General features: G+C 50.6%; 1 long non-coding RNA gene across 4 annotated transcripts in view; it reads left to right on the forward strand.

Moving 5' to 3' along the window:
* Positions 1-16,480, forward strand: part of LOC146404939 (uncharacterized) — a 125,022-nt gene that overhangs the window by 47,124 nt on the left and 61,418 nt on the right. Inside the window, exon 3 of one of the 4 annotated variants that reach the window (XR_014842532.1) lies at positions 1,020-1,176. The exons of the other annotated variants lie outside the window; for them this stretch is intronic. This is a non-coding gene — a long non-coding RNA (uncharacterized LOC146404939). Of the gene's footprint in view, positions 1-1,019; positions 1,177-16,480 lie in introns of those variants that run through there. 4 annotated transcript variants of the gene reach the window in all.

Consider the following 16,480-nt stretch of genomic DNA (forward strand, 5'->3'; position numbering starts at 1 on the left):
TAGATAGGAGTTCCCATCGTGACTCAGCGGAAACAGATCCAACTAGGAACCATGAGGTTGTGGGTTCGATCCCTGCCCTCGCTCAGTGGGTTAAGGATCCGGTGTTGCCGTGCGCTGTGGTGTAGTTTGCAGACTCAGCTTGGATCCCGCGTTGCTGTGGCTCTGGCATAGGCCAGTGGCTGCAGCTCTGATTAGACCCCTTGCCTGGAAACCTCCATATGCCAAGGGTGTGGCCCTAAAAAGCAAAAAAAAAAAAAAAAAATGTAGATAATGTATGTCTAGGTCACTATGCTGTGCAGCAGAAATTGGCACAAAACTATAAATCAATTGTACTTTAATAAAAGAAAAAAAAACACAACAGAACAGGTCAATGTGTGGCGTTCCCACTGTGGTGCAACGGGATCTGCACTGTCTCTGGAGCTGGGACGCAGGTTTGATCCTGGCCTCACACAGTGGGTTAAGGATCAGGCCTCAGGGAGTTCCTGTCGCGGCACAGTGGTTAACGAATCCGACTAGGAACCATGAGGTTGCGGGTTCGGTCCCTGCCCTTGCTCAGTGGGTTAACGATCCGGCGTTGCCGTGAGCTGTGGTGTAGGTTTGCAGACGTGGCTCGGATCCCAAGTTGCTGTGGCTCTGGTGTAGGCCAGTGGCTACAGCTCCGATTCGACCCCTAGCCTGGGAACCTCCATATGCTGCGGGAGCGGCCCAAAGAAATAGCAAAAAGACAAAAAAAAAAAAAAAAAAAAAAAAAAGGAATCAGGCCTCAGCTGTGGCATAGGTTGCAACGGCAGCTCAGATCTGATCCCTGATCTGGGAACTCCATATGCTGCAGGGCAGCCAAAAACCAAACAAACGAACAAACAAAAACAAAAACAACCCCCCTCCACACCAACAAAAAACAGAGGAGAGGTCAGTGTAAGCCCTGGTCTGAGAGTCAGGGGCCATGGGTTCTAACCCAGGCTTGCCATTCGTGGGCTGTGTGATCTTGAGGCAGTTCCTGCCGTTTCTGGGCCTTACAGCCTCATCTGCAGAACCAAGGAGGGGAACGAGTGTTCTCAAGGACTCGTTGGAAGAGCCTGGCTCCTGCCCTACTCCATGCAGTGGACCAAACGGAAGTGACGGGCTTTTCTGCTTTGATCGTGATGTTTCGCTTTCTCTCGGTTTCCCAGGTGGGAGGTAAGTTGGAAACGAGAGGCCGAGGAAGAGGCGGGGACGTCAAGGCTGAATGGTTAGGGCTGGGACCAGGCAGGTGCCTGGGTTACTGGCTTCCAGAAGTAAGACTCCAGAGGGTGGGAGAGGAGAATCTCTCAAAAAGAAATATATTCAGCATTGACCCAAACCTCTGACAGGTTTTGCTTCGGGCAGAGAAGCTCCTCCAGTCTTCCACAGTGTGCTCTAGGAGGAAGGTGGGCATCTGTGAATGTCTTTGGGGGAAGGATGTATTAGTTTCCTGTTGCTGCTCTGACAAGTTACCACCAACTTCCTGGTTGAAAATAACACAGATTTTGTTATCTTACAATCATGGTGAGCAGAAGTCCACATTGGGTTCGCTGGCTAAAATCAAAGTGTTGACAGGGCTGTGTCACTTGGGGACGCTCCAGGGGATCTGCTCTTGCCTTGCCTTTTCCAGGTTGTAGAGGCTGCCCAGCTTCCTGGGCTCACGGCCCCTTCTCCCTCCATTCTGGCAGTGGCCAAGTGAGACTTTCTCACGCAGCATCACTCTGACACTGACCCTTCTGCCTCCCTCTTTCATGTTTAAGGATGCTTGTGAATCACATTGGACCCACCTGATAATTCAGGCTACTCTCCCTCTTTTAAGGTCAGCTGGTTAATCTACCTGCTGCTTTAATTCCCCATTGCCCCACAATGTAACATAGGAGCAGCATCTAGGAATTAGGACATGGGCATCTTCGGGAAGCCATTATTTTGCCAACACAGATGTTAATCTGCAAAGAGCAGGGCTAAGCTCAGATGCCACCAGGTCCCAGCGAGAGTGGCCTCATTCTCCTAACTTCCTGCCTAGTCTTCTGTGTTGGGGGCTCTCTCTTCACCCCGACACGGGCCAGGTGCCTTCCCCAGGATCTCTCCTACAAGAAGGGCTCCCACTACCCTGGTGAACACCCCACATTTTTGTGGGTGCCCAGGCCTATTGTTATCTGGAAGGCAAACGTCCCCAGGCTGAAGGAGAGCTTTCACCCATTGCTTTTTTGGGGGTGGGGTGCTGGTGGTGAGGAGGCAGAAGTGGGGAGATCCAAACTGCAGGTGAACCCCAGTTCATTCATCCCACAGAGACAGGCTCATAGTGGACCCATTGAAGTCTGTTAACACTTTCCCTGCTGTATGAGGCTTAACTCATTTCAAAACATCAACATCTCAAAACAAGGGGCTATGATTTGCTTTTCTGGGGTTTTTCCACAGCAAAATTTATGGTCTGAGAGATGCCATAAAGGTTTTCCCAGTTACTGGGCTCTTCTTTCCTCTCGAACCTCTTTTCTAGTCCTTTCCTTAAGAATTTTCAGGTTTGGTTTGCTTTTTCTTCTGATGGCTAGTTATTATTTTCAGGGCTTCACGATACGGTAGGAGCTTCATAGAAATAAGAGATGTAACAAGTTTGTACAGTCATTTGGCTTTCCTTCTTTCTTTCTTTTTTAAATTCAGTTTTCTTTTCGCCTAATAAAAATATCAAATGTTTCTTAGGGGTTAGTGGCTTCTTTCATTCACGTCCCACAGGACTCGAGCCAGTCACTCATCAGTTGGCGTCAGAGGAGGTGTTACCAGGTCTCCCCACTAAGGGCCGGGCTCTGGCTTGAAAGGCTGGCTTTCTTTCCCACTGACTTTAGACGGTGCTTTTGGTAAGATGGTCAGACTTCCTCTGCAGAACTCTTGGCTACTCATGAGAGCCTACCTTAATAGAGCTAGAGTAATCTGAGTGTTCCTTTTAACCAAAATAAAAAATACATGTCATATTGCAGTTGGGAAGAGTATTTCTTTTTAGAAGAAGAAATGAAACAGTCTGACTGTGAGAGTGGGACAGATGCTTGATTGATCCCAAGGCACTTTCAGTTTTGAACTTGAATCTTCTGGCCAGGTCACCGCTGTAGGTTGCATCCATGGTGTGGCGGTTGAGCCCAGGCTGTCCCAGTGTCCTTTGCATCCCTGGCTTTCTCCCCACTATCTCAGGAACAAAATGGTTCAATGAAAGGCTCTTCTCTCCAGTAATTCAGTAGTTTTGCTCCTGCTAAATCTCAAACTGAGCCTATTTTTAAGTCACACGTTCAGTTCTATTGGACAGCAGCCCTGTCCAATAGAAATATAATGGGAGCCACAAATGTAATTTAAAATTTTCTAGTAGCCCTATTAAAAAGTAAAAAGAAACCGGTGAAAACTATTTTAATAATATATTTTATTTAATCCAGTATGTCTAAAATATTATCATGGCGACATGTAACCCATACAAAAACATTAAAAAGATATTTCACATTCTTTTTTTGTACTCAGTCTTTGAAATCCTGTGTGTGTTTTACACTGAGAGCCCTTTTCAACTCGGATGCAAAATTTTTCTTGGCGATATTTGATCTGTATTTAGAGTTCATAAAACGGAGTGTTGAAAAAGTAGATTCACATACCCTAGTCCTTCCAAATATAATTAAAAGTTTTCTAGGAGTTCCTGTCGTGGCACAGTGGAAACAAATCTGACTAGGAACCATGACGTTTCGGGTTTGATCCTGGCATTTCTCAGTGGGTTAAGGATCTGGCATTGCCATGAGCTGTGGTGTGGGTTGCAGACTCGGCTTGGATCCCACATTGCTGTGGCTCTGGCATAGGCCGGTGGCTACAGCTCTGATTAGACCCCTAGCCTGGGAACCTCCATATGCCGCAGGAGTGGCCCTAGAAAAGGCAAAAAGACAAAAAACAAACAAAAAAACAAACAAAAACCCACTGAGCAAGGCCAGGGGTCAAATCTGCAACCTCATGGTTCCTGGTCGGATTGGTTAACCACTGAGCCACGACGGGAACGCCAAATTTTTAATTTTGAATTAATTAAAATAACGTTAGGAGACCAGCTCCTCAATCACAGCAGCCGTAATTCAAGTGCTTCCTAGTTACACGTGCCTGGTGACTGGATTAGGTGGTTCCGATGTGGGAAGTCATTCTACAAGCCCCCAAGCAAACATATGATTTGGGGCTGGAAGGGGCAGGCTGTGGGCGGGGCGCACAGAGCCCTCCCCCGACTTGTGGTGCAGCTGCAACCGTGGTTCTGTGCCTTGTGTGCTGCTCACAGGCCAGAGTCCTGTTCCTGGGGCCTTCATTCTCTTGTGTGCCATCTATAATCCACACATGCAATAAAATTGCATCCTGGGGTTGGGTATTGTTCTGGGTTAAACAGAAGAGTCTTGGTTCACTGAAACACTGGAGGGGATTGACGATACGTAAACAAACAAATAAGCAAGGTCATTTCAGAGCGTGAAGATGGCAACCTAGAAGGTAGGAGGTAATCAGGAGAGACGGTCCAGTGGTGGAATATGATCCAGGAGGCCTGTCTGAGGATGGGCTGTTGGAACTGAGACTCAGTGAAGGTCTGAGGCCGGGACAGGCCAGGTGGAGAGCAGATTCAGTGCACAGTCCCAGGGCCAGTGTGTGTGGGGGGGGAGTGGTGGAGGGAGGAGGTGTGAAAGTGGACAAAGACACTGTATCCAGAATCCAGGCAGGAAGCTGCTGAGTCCATGGCTCAGGGGCTCACAGAGCAGGCGCAGGTGTGATGGACAGGCTGGCTGGGCAGGGGGACCAGCTCTCCTTGGCCTGAAGGCCCAGCCTGTGCCCTGAACCCATCCAATTCCTCCCTCCCATAGTACTTGTTTGTTGACGGGTTATCATGGCAACAGGGGAAGCACAGAACAAGTTAATTAGCAGCACAGAATACAATGGAACGATTTGGACTTGGGTTTAAAATTAATTAAAATTCTGTCTCTGGTGTTTCTTCCAGGTCCCGGCTGTTTTCTTCAGCCTCGGGGCATCTCTGTGTCTCCTGCCACAGAAAAGAAGATAATTTAAAAATGATCTTGCCCCCAGCTTTAGAAAAGCTTGTGATTCTTTTTCCCCATGTAGAAGGCATGTTGAGAGAAGACCTGGTCTCCTGGGAGTTGGGGGTTAGAGGGCCTTGCAACGCAACCATGCAACCACTGCTCATGCAGGGCCTGGGGAGTGGCCGTGGGGTGGGGAGAGGTGGTTGTGATGAGCACATATTGTCATCATCGCTTGGTTTTTAAAACCCCGATCAAGACCCTGCAGTGTTCACTGCTGACAGCTGAGTGTTCAGAATGTCCCAGAGATGAGGAAGGAGGCCTAGTTTTTTCCAAGATGTGAATTATTAGTGCGCGTGACACTCGGAACTTTGGTTGGGCTCAAGGCCAAGCACGAAACTCAGAAAGGAAGGCTCAGTCCAGCCTGGGATTCGCCCTTCCTCTGTGGCTTGGGAGGAAGATGGATGTGGCCCGCACGGGTTTGGAAAGGGACAATGCTGGTCTGAGGAGCAGAAGCAGAGACCCCACCTCATACACGGTGAGATGTAGCTGGTCCATTTGTCCACTTGTCACCCTTGTTCAACAAATGTCTCTGGAATGTCTGGTTTCTGCCAGGTACTGCTTAGGCCCTGAGGGTAGAGAGCTAAGCAACAGAGTCGAAGCTTCCAGTTCTCCTTGGGGTCTGGGGTTTTAGTGGGGGGAATGATAGGATATATAGGCAATGTGTACATCTATTAAATATTGATATGAACTCTGATGGAAAATAAAATAAGGTGGGGGTTGGGGAGGGTTGCTGTGTTTAAAGGGTTCAGTTTTACATGGGATGGCCGGAGATGGCCTCACTGAGAAGCTGGCATTTGAGTAAAGATCTAAAGAGAGAGAGTGTGTGAGCCACAGAGTCTCTGAGGAAAGAGGGTCCCAGGCAGAGAGAAGAGCAGGTGCACAGGGCCTTAAGGTGGGATGTTCCGGGCATGTTGAAGGAACAGCAAGGAAGTGGATGTAACTAGAAGGGAGCGGGAGGTGCGTTCAGAGGCAGGTGGGATGGAGGGCAGGCTTTCAAGGGCTCTGAGGAGGTTAGCTTTGGATGAATGAAATGGAGGCTTCTGAGCAGAGGGGTGACACAATATGCCTTGGGTTTAAAAAAAATCCCTTTGGCAGAACCAGGAAACCCAGATAGTAATTGTGGTAATCCAGGTGGGAGATGCTGGTGAACAGCAATGAAGCTCACTCCACGGTGGTGAGCAGTGGAAAGCCATCCATCTGGACACAATTGAAGGACTGAGCTGTTACCGTTTGTTGTTGGATTAGATCCTGGGTGCGGGAGAGAGGGGTCAAGGCTGACATCAGGACTTTTGGCTTCTATATTAGGGTTTCGTGAAACGGAACCAATAAGACGTGATGGAATTGGCTTACAGGATCATGGAGGCTGGCGAGTCTAAAATCTGCTGGTAGACCATCAGGCTGAAGGCCCAGGGAAAAGCTGATATCACAGTTCAAGTCTCAAGGTCGTCTGCCGGCAGAATTTTCTCTTGCTTGGGGCAGGTCTGTCCTTTTGCTATTCAGGCCTTCAACTGATTGGATGAGGCCCACCCACATTAGGGAGGGTAATCTGCTTTCCTCAAGGTCCACTGATTTAAATGTTACGCTTATCCAAAACACACTTTCACAGAAACATCCAGAATAATGTTTGCTCCTATGACCAGGCACTATGGCCCAGTCAAGTTGACACATAAGAATAATCCTCAGGGCTTGGCAGCTAGAACAGTGGTGTTGCTGTTTACTGAGAAGGGAAAAGCTTCGGGAGCACGGGTGTGGTTGGCTGGGCAGGGGCATGCTGCCTTTGAGATTAGACTTCCAGACATCCAAGGAGGCAGCTGGGTATTGGGTCTGGATTTCGGCAAAGAAGACCAGGCAAAGGATAGGTATTTGCAGGCCATCAACTCTCAAAATCTGGCATTGCAAGCTACCAGGAAGGACGTCACCCAGGGAGGGAGCACAGAGGGACATGTTCTCATGGGCGACCTTCTTACCAGGAGCTCAGGGCTCCAGCCCACCTGCCTGGCCAACGGGGGCTGTGCTGCTTCAGCCTCTGGCTCCCTGTGTCTGTCAAGCGCTGACAGAGAGACAGAGGCTGGAGGGGGTGAGTTAGCCCTGGAATCACCACCAGGGACTGGGGGTGGGGTGGCCTCTGAAAACTTGCTCTCCAGTTTGAAATGCTCCAGGCCTCAGCCCTGAGATGTGGCCCTTGGTTCTCGGTCTCATTTATTCCTTCACTCAGCATCCTCTTCCTGAATACCAGCTCTGCTTCACGTTTGCCATGTTCCAGGGTCTGGTGGCGCAGGCACCGAAGTGTGAGTTAAACAGGGCAGGGCGGGGGTGCAAATGCAAGTGTGGACAGCGAGGGCGGGGACGGAGGACCAACAGCTTAGAGCCGGGATCTTCTGTCATTGGCCTCCACCTCTGGCCACCCCTTGTCATTGCCTCCTTTCCTGCACGTGCGGCCGCCTTTTGGCTAAGGGTTCTGCACCAGGTGCCTGGACTCACCTGCCCACCTCACCTGGAGTGGAGACTACGGCCTGGTGCCTTTCAGGTGCTCTGATCCCTGTTGCAGGCACTACCTCCCTGGTAATCATACTTCTGCCTTTCCAGCCCAAAGCCCCAAGCTGACTCCCCAAACCTGGCACAGCTGGGAGCTTTGTCACCACATGCAGATGTTCCCTCCCAGGCTGTGCCCAGCATCACAGACCCAGGCCCTGTCACCATGAATGCCTGTGCCCTCCCTCCTGGCCTGGACTGCAATCTTGCTCACATTTCAAGGGTAATTTAATCCATCTGGCCCTGATTCGTGCATCTCGAGTGTGCCTGCTGGGGACTCATGTGTCATCATTTCCCCTGGAACTGGTTCCAAGCAGGCCCCAAGTGAGCTCCAAGCCAGGGGGCCCTTGAATTTTCTGGGTGACAGGCTCCCTGGTCACCGGTGCACACAGCGGCCTTATAGGGAAGGCGAGCTCTGATTGCTGGGCGTACCGCGGCTGGAAAGTCCTCCAGTTTTCCAGAGGGAGCTGGACTCAGTGCAGTGGAGCCTGTGAGTCGGTGACTCTGAGGGGACGGCTGCTCTTCTGCAGGCGGTCCTTTGTGTGGTTCCTGGAGCAGGGGATCTGCACAGAGGTAGACACTGGAGAGGGAGGGCCCGGGAGGGTGAAGAGGAAGACCTGGCACTGCCCTCGTCCCAGGAATGTGCCTGCTGCCGGAGAGGCTGCTCTCGCCCTGGCCACGGGACATACCTTATTGTGTGCAGCCCCACTGGGCTTCTGGGCCACTCTTGCCCTTGAATCCCAGCTACAGGGCACCTCACCAGTGACCTGGAGCTTAGAGGGAGCATTGCTGGCCAAGTCTCGGGGGTTCTAGAGGCCCTTCATCAGTCACGTTAGGCTTAACCATCTGCTCATAATCTCTCACTCCTTCGGCAACCTGGGTTTGCCTGAAGCCTTGGTCCTGGAGCATCTCAGAGCCCTGGGTGGCCCTGAGGGCCGAGGGGACATGCTCTTCTAGTGATGCCATGCCCAGTGGCAGAGACACTGGGCCAAGCTGGGTTCACGTGATGGTGGATCTAGGTTCACCGGGTCTGAGACACCAAAGGATGTTCGTGTAACATTCACAGGGATGGAAAAACTGACGCACATGCACGGGCAAAGCTGCAGCTGGGATATAAGCTTGATATGGGTCTGAGGTTGCTCCCTAAACTGGGATGAAGGCTGACCGAGAAGGGGCTCTACCTTCATGGCGGGAAAAGAATTTAACATATATACTTTGCTCATGTTAGTGCCAGCTTGAAAATGCTGACTTTCTTTGTTATTGAGTATTGTCTGCTGGCTTGTTTATATATTTTTTGAAAAAACACGACAGTACATCAAGTTGTTTCTGGGTCCACTGTGCAAAGTTTGAATTCTGATCTGACTTTGGGCAAATACAAATGTACTTTGGAAGACTGTCTACACACATACAAACCGTGGATCTGGTAATGAGCACGGTTCAGTCTGCCCAGTAAACAGACCCTCTGTTCTACAGTCTGGCCACCACTCCCCACATCACACATACACATTGGTAATGCTTTGTCCGCCCTTGTCTGCTGGGTGGTTAGGTCCTGGTTAATTACTTTTGAAACATGAAAGTAAGGGCTGCTGTTCTTTATGTGACAGCGTTTGTCTGATATGTTGCTAATTCCAAGAGCTTTTCTGCCAGCCATCCTGTATGATGTGTCCCATGGAGGAGTGGGAATATTTGGGGGGATGCCTGGAATATGGGCTCCAAAAAGGCAGGCACAGCATCTGTCTTGTGGGCTGTGCCCCACATACCCAGGGCCTGCTGGGGCTCTGATCCTGTTGGATCGACACCAGGAGAGCATGCAACTCTCCTCCCAGGGTGCAGCTTCACTTATTCTAGGACTTGGCCTGCGACGTGCGCCTTCCTCCTGAGACCCTGGGGCCCATGTGGCCACTCATCTCCCAGGGGGCGGGTTTTAGAATTCCTGTGTCTGAGGTGGCGGCTGGACACTCACATGCCCTTGTAAGAGGCCACTGGATCTGTGAATCTAGGAGAGGTAGATTGAATATTGGTTGCTATGTGGTTTCTGTAGCTCCCCGGGACTATTGAAAATCACACAGGCAGAGTATGGGGGCGAAAATAAAGGGGTGAGGTGCTGAGCTCAAGATGTTCGCGTACGGAGAAGTTAGAAATGAAAGGGGCCAGCTAAGGATCCTAAGGAGGGTTTATGAGGCAGGAAGACCAGGAGAGCATGTTGAGAACGGGCTGTGTGTTAGTTTGCTGGCTGCCAGAACAGGGCACGACACGCTGGGCGGCTGAAACAATAGCAGACCGTGGTCTCCCAGTTCTGAAGGTCAGAAGTCCGAGATCAAGGTGTTGGTAGCCTCTGTTTTTCTTTTGCTTTTTTCTCTTTTTAGGGCTGCACCTGCAGCATATGGACGTTCCCGGGCTAGGGGTCGAATCGGAGCTATAGCTGTTAGCCTACGCCACAGCCACAGCAATGCCAGCTTCAAGCCATGTCTGTGACCTACGCCACAGCTCACAGCAATGCCAGGTCCTTAACCCACTGAGCAAGGCCAGGGATCAAACCCACAGCCTCGTGGATACGAATCGGGTTCTTAACCCGCTTGGCTGCACTGAGTGATCCACATCTCTCGCCTACGTCCTGGCCAGCTCGGGCGTTCCTTGGCTTGTAGGAGCATCCCCTGGAACTCTGCCTTCATCTTCACGGGTCCTTCTCCTTGGGTGGATGCCTATCTCTGAATTTCCCGTTTTCCTAGGGACACCAGTCATGTTGGATTAGATTGGATTATCGTCCATTCCAGGATGACCTCATCCTAACTTATGACATTGGCAGTGACCCCATTTCTGAAGAAAGGCACATTCTGAGATACTGGAGTTTAGGATTTCAACATAAGCATTTGGGAAGGGGCACCCAATTTAGCTCATAACAGGGGTTTTCAAGAAGAAATAATCAGCCAACTGTGACACATCTCACAGCAACAGCAAGGAAAATGAAGACTGAAGTCATAGTTGGGTGGCTTTGACAGGAGCAGATTTGGTGGAGAGGAGTAGTCCAGATGTTGTCTAGCCTCACTGTGGCACAGCTGGTCAGAGCCCCGTCTCTTCCGTCTTCTGTGAGCTCCACTGCAGCCGCTGCCTCTCTCAAGCTCTAAGAAATGGTTTTGAAGTCCCTTATACACCAAGAAAACATGATGTGTTAAAGAAAATGCGGCAGTGGGATACTAAACGTATAAATATTATTGGCTTTTATCTTGATGCCCTGGTCCTGGGGTCTGGGAGTTTGGGGATAACACCGCTGCGCGCCAACTTGGGCTAGTGTTGTTGGGTTTTGGAGCTCAGTCTTGGTACATCTCCAAGAAAGGTACTGCTCATGGTGGCATTTCATGAATAAGTAGGCAGCCAGTGGAAGGAGGCATTAGTGCTTTCAGGAAATCCTTTAAATTCTACCGTCCTACCTTCTCTCATTTCGAGCTAGCTTTCACTGCTTCTCTGTGCCTTCCTACAAAATTCGAGACTGTTCCTGGGACGCAGACCCATTCTGCCCCCCTTTGAGCTGTTCCAGCCCCTACTTCTAGGTCACCCTGGACATTGCATAGATAAAGGGGTTGTCTGAACTTTTCTTTTGTGTATGTTTCTGGTCCTCTCTGACAATATTCTGGAGTTTGCGTCTTTCTAATGAATAAGATCTGCTTTCACAAGCCACTTACTCTGCTTTAGGAAGAACAGTGTGTGGCTGGGCTCTTCTTCCCTGGGGGCAAGGAGCCTCAGCTCTCCCTGGAGAAGTCTCGTTGCCGTCACCATCACCGAGGCAGGTGGGTGTGGTGGCATCTCTCGGGGCCTCTCTGATTGCCTCAGAAATCACATCAGAGTCCTGGCAGGCAGCACGTTGGAGTCCCTGATTTGCACAGACAGCAGCTTTCCCTGACCCCCTGGAGCCAGAGGGTGCCCCGCCCTGGAGCACCCCCCCCATCCCCAATGTTCCCACTGCTTCTTCCCGAGAGGGTGTGGTCCTCCACTTCCAGAAACCCGCTGTCCAGCCACCCAGGAGGGAGGGGCCAACCAAACTCACCTTCTGCCCTTCCTCTGATGATGCCAGGACATGGGAGGCTCTGGAGTCCTTCCCAAGACTGAGGGTAATACCCAAGCCAGGCAAATGCCTGCCATGGATGTGGGTGATTGTGTATTTGCGGATGAGTGTTTTCTCTGTGTGATGTTTATCTTCAGCATTGAGCCCTCTAAGGCTGGAGTGCACTCATCATCCCCCAGGTCCTGGCTGCTGGGAGGAGTAATCATTAAATCCCCATCTCCAGCAGCTGGAGAAACCACAAGGCCAGAGCATTCCCCAGACTCTGGACAACCAGAGAGTTCTTTTTTTTTTTTTTTTTTCTTATTTATTTATTTATTTTTGGCTACACCCATGGCTTGTGGAACTCCAGGGCCAGGGATCCAGCCCATGCCACAGCAGTAACCCAAGCCACAGCAGTGACAAGGCCGGATCCTTAACCTGCTGCACCACAGGGAACTCCCTGCGAGTCCTCTTGAAAGATCCAGCTACTCTATCGGGGCTTCCCTGGGGGAGACGGCTATGTGGGGAAGAAATAAAGCCTGGCAAGCTTCCCAAACCCATGACCGAACTCTTCTCCTCTTTGCGCAGAGAGTTCCCCTGGAGCAAGGGAGATTGCATTTCTTTGAACCAAGGAACCTGGGGAGATCATGAGGCTTGCTCAGCACTGTTCCATGGTGAGCAGGGTCCTGGGATCAGCTCCCCTCCAACTGAGAGTGGACCCTGCACCTGCCAAGGATTGGCTGCTCCCAGCCAGGTAGCACTCACAGGCTCTGCTATCCCAGTGCCTGGCTTGGTGTTGGCTCTTCCAAGGAAGCCTTTAAAGGAAGGATGGGGATTGGCAGGATCCTGGCAGTAAGCGAGTTCAGTCCACACAGGTGGCCAAGATTCCCTGTAGAAGTTCCCTTGCTCCGGCTTTCAGAGGAGACACCACTGTCTTGTCTATGGGCCTGTCTGCTTTAAACTCTTTTGAAGGAACTGAAAGTCATAACGTATTTTTGAAAGTTTTAAAATGCAGTAGGAGCCAGTGAAAAGACACTCTTCCAAATTGGTGACAGCCTATCCTTTCTGCCCAATGGATGTTTACATCTTGTGGTGTGAACAAGAAATGCCATCACAAATGCCCAAAACACTGCCTTGGCTAACGGGTACTTAAATTTTCTGCCAACCGTGGCACTGGATGCACTCCTTTGAGCCTATCTTGTGTTTGACCTCAGAACACCCCCCCCATCCCCCCGCCCCTGGCTCTCCCAGCAGCCTGAGCGTTCCCACATTTCCCTCCCGGAAAGTTCCAGCTCAGCTGGCTGGGTTGCTGGGATTCAGATGGCACGTGGGCGTGAACTGGCCAAGGTTGTGGCGGTGGGGGTTGGGCTAGGACTTGAGATCCACGGTCCCTGGCTCTGGGCCCGGCACACAGAGGGTGTTCAGAATCCATACTTGCTCAAGTGGGTGAAAAAACCCACTTGGGATACACAAGGTCTCTCTGACCTCCACCTGCTTCTCAGGGGGGCTGTGCAGTACATTAGGTAACGCTCACTTGTCACAAGATACCTGTCAGGACAGTTGGGCAGTGCAGGAAGGAGATCAGGGGAGCAGAGTTGGGGAGGCCAGGGCCATGAGATGGCTTAAATGAGAGAACAGGAGGAAAGTGCCTGGACTGCAGGAAGGGCTACAAGAATGTTGGCTGAAGAAGTAAAATCTGGATAAGACAGAACTAGGTTCAAGTGTGAGCTCTGTTTCTTACCAGCTGTGGGCGTGGTCGGCTGCTTAACCTTTCTGCTCCTCGAAGTTGCCATCTACAGGGTGAGACTAATAATCCTGACCCATCCTACCCGCAGAGTCGGGTGCTAAGTTCAACAGGAGCAATGAACCTTGGTGACTCTTAAATGCCACGTGTCTTGAGAAAGATGAAACCTACTCCCCTTCTGATGGTTGTCGACTATGGGCCCAGTAAGCTGTAGGCTTCACTCCTGACTTTTCTGGGCACCAGTTTTTCCCTCTTCCATTGTCTCTTCTCATCCCTGAACTTTCTTTCTCCCAACAGCAAAAACCACGATGATTCACTGTGACTTCCTTAAACCTGTCCGGAGAGTCGCCATGGGAAGAGCGTTTTCATGGTGGGGCAGAAGCTTCAGCCTAGGAGAAGGCATGGGCTGAATCGAGTATCGGTCCCTTCTGCCCAGGGGAGGTGTCACGTGCCGCCAGTGGGCAGTGATGCTGGTGTTTTGACATGTGTCAGGTGCTTTTGATTCCAAAAGCTGCACGTCAGAGCGGTGGGATCTGTTTGGATAAATCAGAACCAGCCTGAATCTGAACTCTTTCTTACGCCGAGCAATGGGGCCTCTCTTCTTCTGTCACTTCCCATTTCATATCTCCCGGCTCACCAGGCGCAGGTGTCCAGGCTAGAGCAAAGCCACCTTCCTTCTGCTTCTCTCCGGGCAATAGGTTGTCTCAGAGGGCAAGTGTGGGTGGAACAGCTTATGTGTAGGTGTGGAGAGGAGAAGCAGTTCCCTCCTGGGGGTGCTGAGGCCAAGCACCATCACTTCTGTGACTTCAGAGCCAAGACCGCTTGGGGAGTTCCTGGTGTGGTTCAGCGAAAAGGAACCCACCTAGTACCCATGAGGACGCAGGTTCAATCCTTGGCCTTGCTCAGTGGGTTAAGGATCCAGTGTTGTTATGAGCTGCGGTGTGGGTCACAGACGCAACTCAGATCTGGCGTTGCTGTGGCTCGATGTAGGCTGGCAGCTGCAGCTTCAATTCAACCCCTAGCTTGGGAACTTCCACATGCTGCACCTGCAACTCAAAAAACAAAATGAAACAACAACAAAAACCACTTGGAAAGTTATAAATTCTGCATATTTCCCTCCCTTCTTTCTCTTCTTCCAGGGCAGTTGTGTAAACGCATCCCACAACCTTATATTCTCACAGATTTGCAAGGAGGGCATTGAACATACCAGTAGGCTTACAAACCAGCAGCTGAGGAGTTTCAGTCAGATTTGTACCTGCAGACCTGATAGGGCCCGTGAGTGCCAAGCAGGACGAGCAGGTTTGGTTATGCTTGTTGACTAGGGAACTCCAGACAGGACCCATTCTGGAATTTTTTTTTTCCTTCTTTTTAGAGCCACATGCATGGCATGTGGAGGTTCCCAGGCTAGGGATTGAATCAGAGCTGCAGCTGCTGGCCTATGGCACAGCCACAGCAATGCCAGATCTGAGCCATACCTGTGACTTATGCTGAAGCTTGTGGCAATGCCAGATCCTTAACCCACTGAGTAAGGCCAGGGATTGAACTAGTATCCTCATGGATACTAGTTGTGTTCTTAACCAGCTGAGCCACATTCTTGAATTTTCTTTTCTTTTCTTTTTTCTTTTTTTTTTTTTTTGTCTTTTTGTGTCTTTAGGTCTGCATGGCGGCACATGGAGGTTCCCAGGCTTGGGGTCAAATCGGAGCTGTAGCCGCTGGCCTACGCCAGAGTCACAGCAACGCATGATCGGAGCCTCGTTTGTGACTTACACCACAGCTCACGGCAATGCCAGATTCTTAACCCACTGAGCGAGGCCAGGGATGGAACCCGCGTCCTCATGGATGCTGGTTAGGTTCATTAACTGCTCAGCCACGACGGGAATTCCCCCTTCTGGAATTTTTTAACTGCAGAATTATTTCTGCACTTTTCTCAGGAGATTCTGGCCTCCTGGTTACCACACAACAGCCCTTGTCCGATCTGCCCATCTAGCACAGGAGCATGAATTGAATTGAGCCCCTACTCCTTGTCACGCCCTGAGGCCACAGACATAACTGGGCCTTGGTTCCAACCTTCAGAAATTCATCCTCTAGCAAGAGAGACTAATAATAGACTAGCCGTTTCAGCATAGGTGATTTTTCAGGCTGGAGGCAGGTCCAAGAATGTGGCAGGAGAGAGAAAATATGTTTCTCTCGGGGTGGGGTGGTCTTGGAAGTCTTCCTGGAGGAGGCAGAGGAAGAACTTATGACTTAAAGTTGAATTAGCATCAACAGGAAAAAGCAGCAGCACAGGACAGTGGTGGGGTCGTCAGCTATCCCAATTTGCTGGGGATTGAGGGGTTTCCCAGGACGTGGGACCTTTTGGGCTAAAAGTAGAAATAGTTCTAAGCAAATTGGAATGGGTGGTCACCCCGTGTAGTGGGAAGACCAAGACTTTTTTTCTTCCTTGCTTTTTTAGGGCCTCACATGCTGCACATGGCAGTTCCTGGGCTAGGGGTCGAATCGGAGCTGTCACAGCCACAGCAGCACCGCATTTGAGCTGCATCGGTGACCTACACCACAGCTCACAGCAATGCTGGATCCTTAATCCACTGAGCGAGGCCAGGATCGAACCCATGTCCTCATGGATACTAGTCGGGTTCACAACCTGCTGAGCCACAATGGGAACGTCCAAAAGACCAAGAGTTTTATAGTTGGAAAGACCTGAGTCTGAATCCCAGCTCTGCTGTGTGAACCTGGGCTAATTATTTAACCATCCTGGACCCTGATTTCATTATCGAAGACACAAGGATGTATGTGTCGCCTTCATAGGACTCTGCCTAGCCTGTCGCTATCAGAGGGAGGTAGTTATTGAGATGAGAAAAGCAGCATTTTCAAATACCAGGCGGAGTACGATTGGAGCAGAGTCCTAGGAAGGGTGTGTGAGAGGGTGACTGCTAATGGGGCCGGAAGTCAGATTATAAAGGGTCTGAATAGCCTCCTAAGGAATTTAGATTTTTTTCCTCTTCGGACAAAGGTTAATCACTGAATTAATTTTAGAAGATGAGTAAGGTGCTCAGATTTCTCGCCTTCCAGTGGTTGTCCCGG

This window comes from Sus scrofa, chromosome 3 (assembly GCF_054392235.1).
Source record: "Sus scrofa isolate SSC_HxYL_T2T_F1_AM1 chromosome 3, Sscrofa_HxYL_maternal_Yorkshire_Landrace_v2.0, whole genome shotgun sequence".
Taxonomy (NCBI): domain Eukaryota; kingdom Metazoa; phylum Chordata; class Mammalia; order Artiodactyla; family Suidae; genus Sus; species Sus scrofa.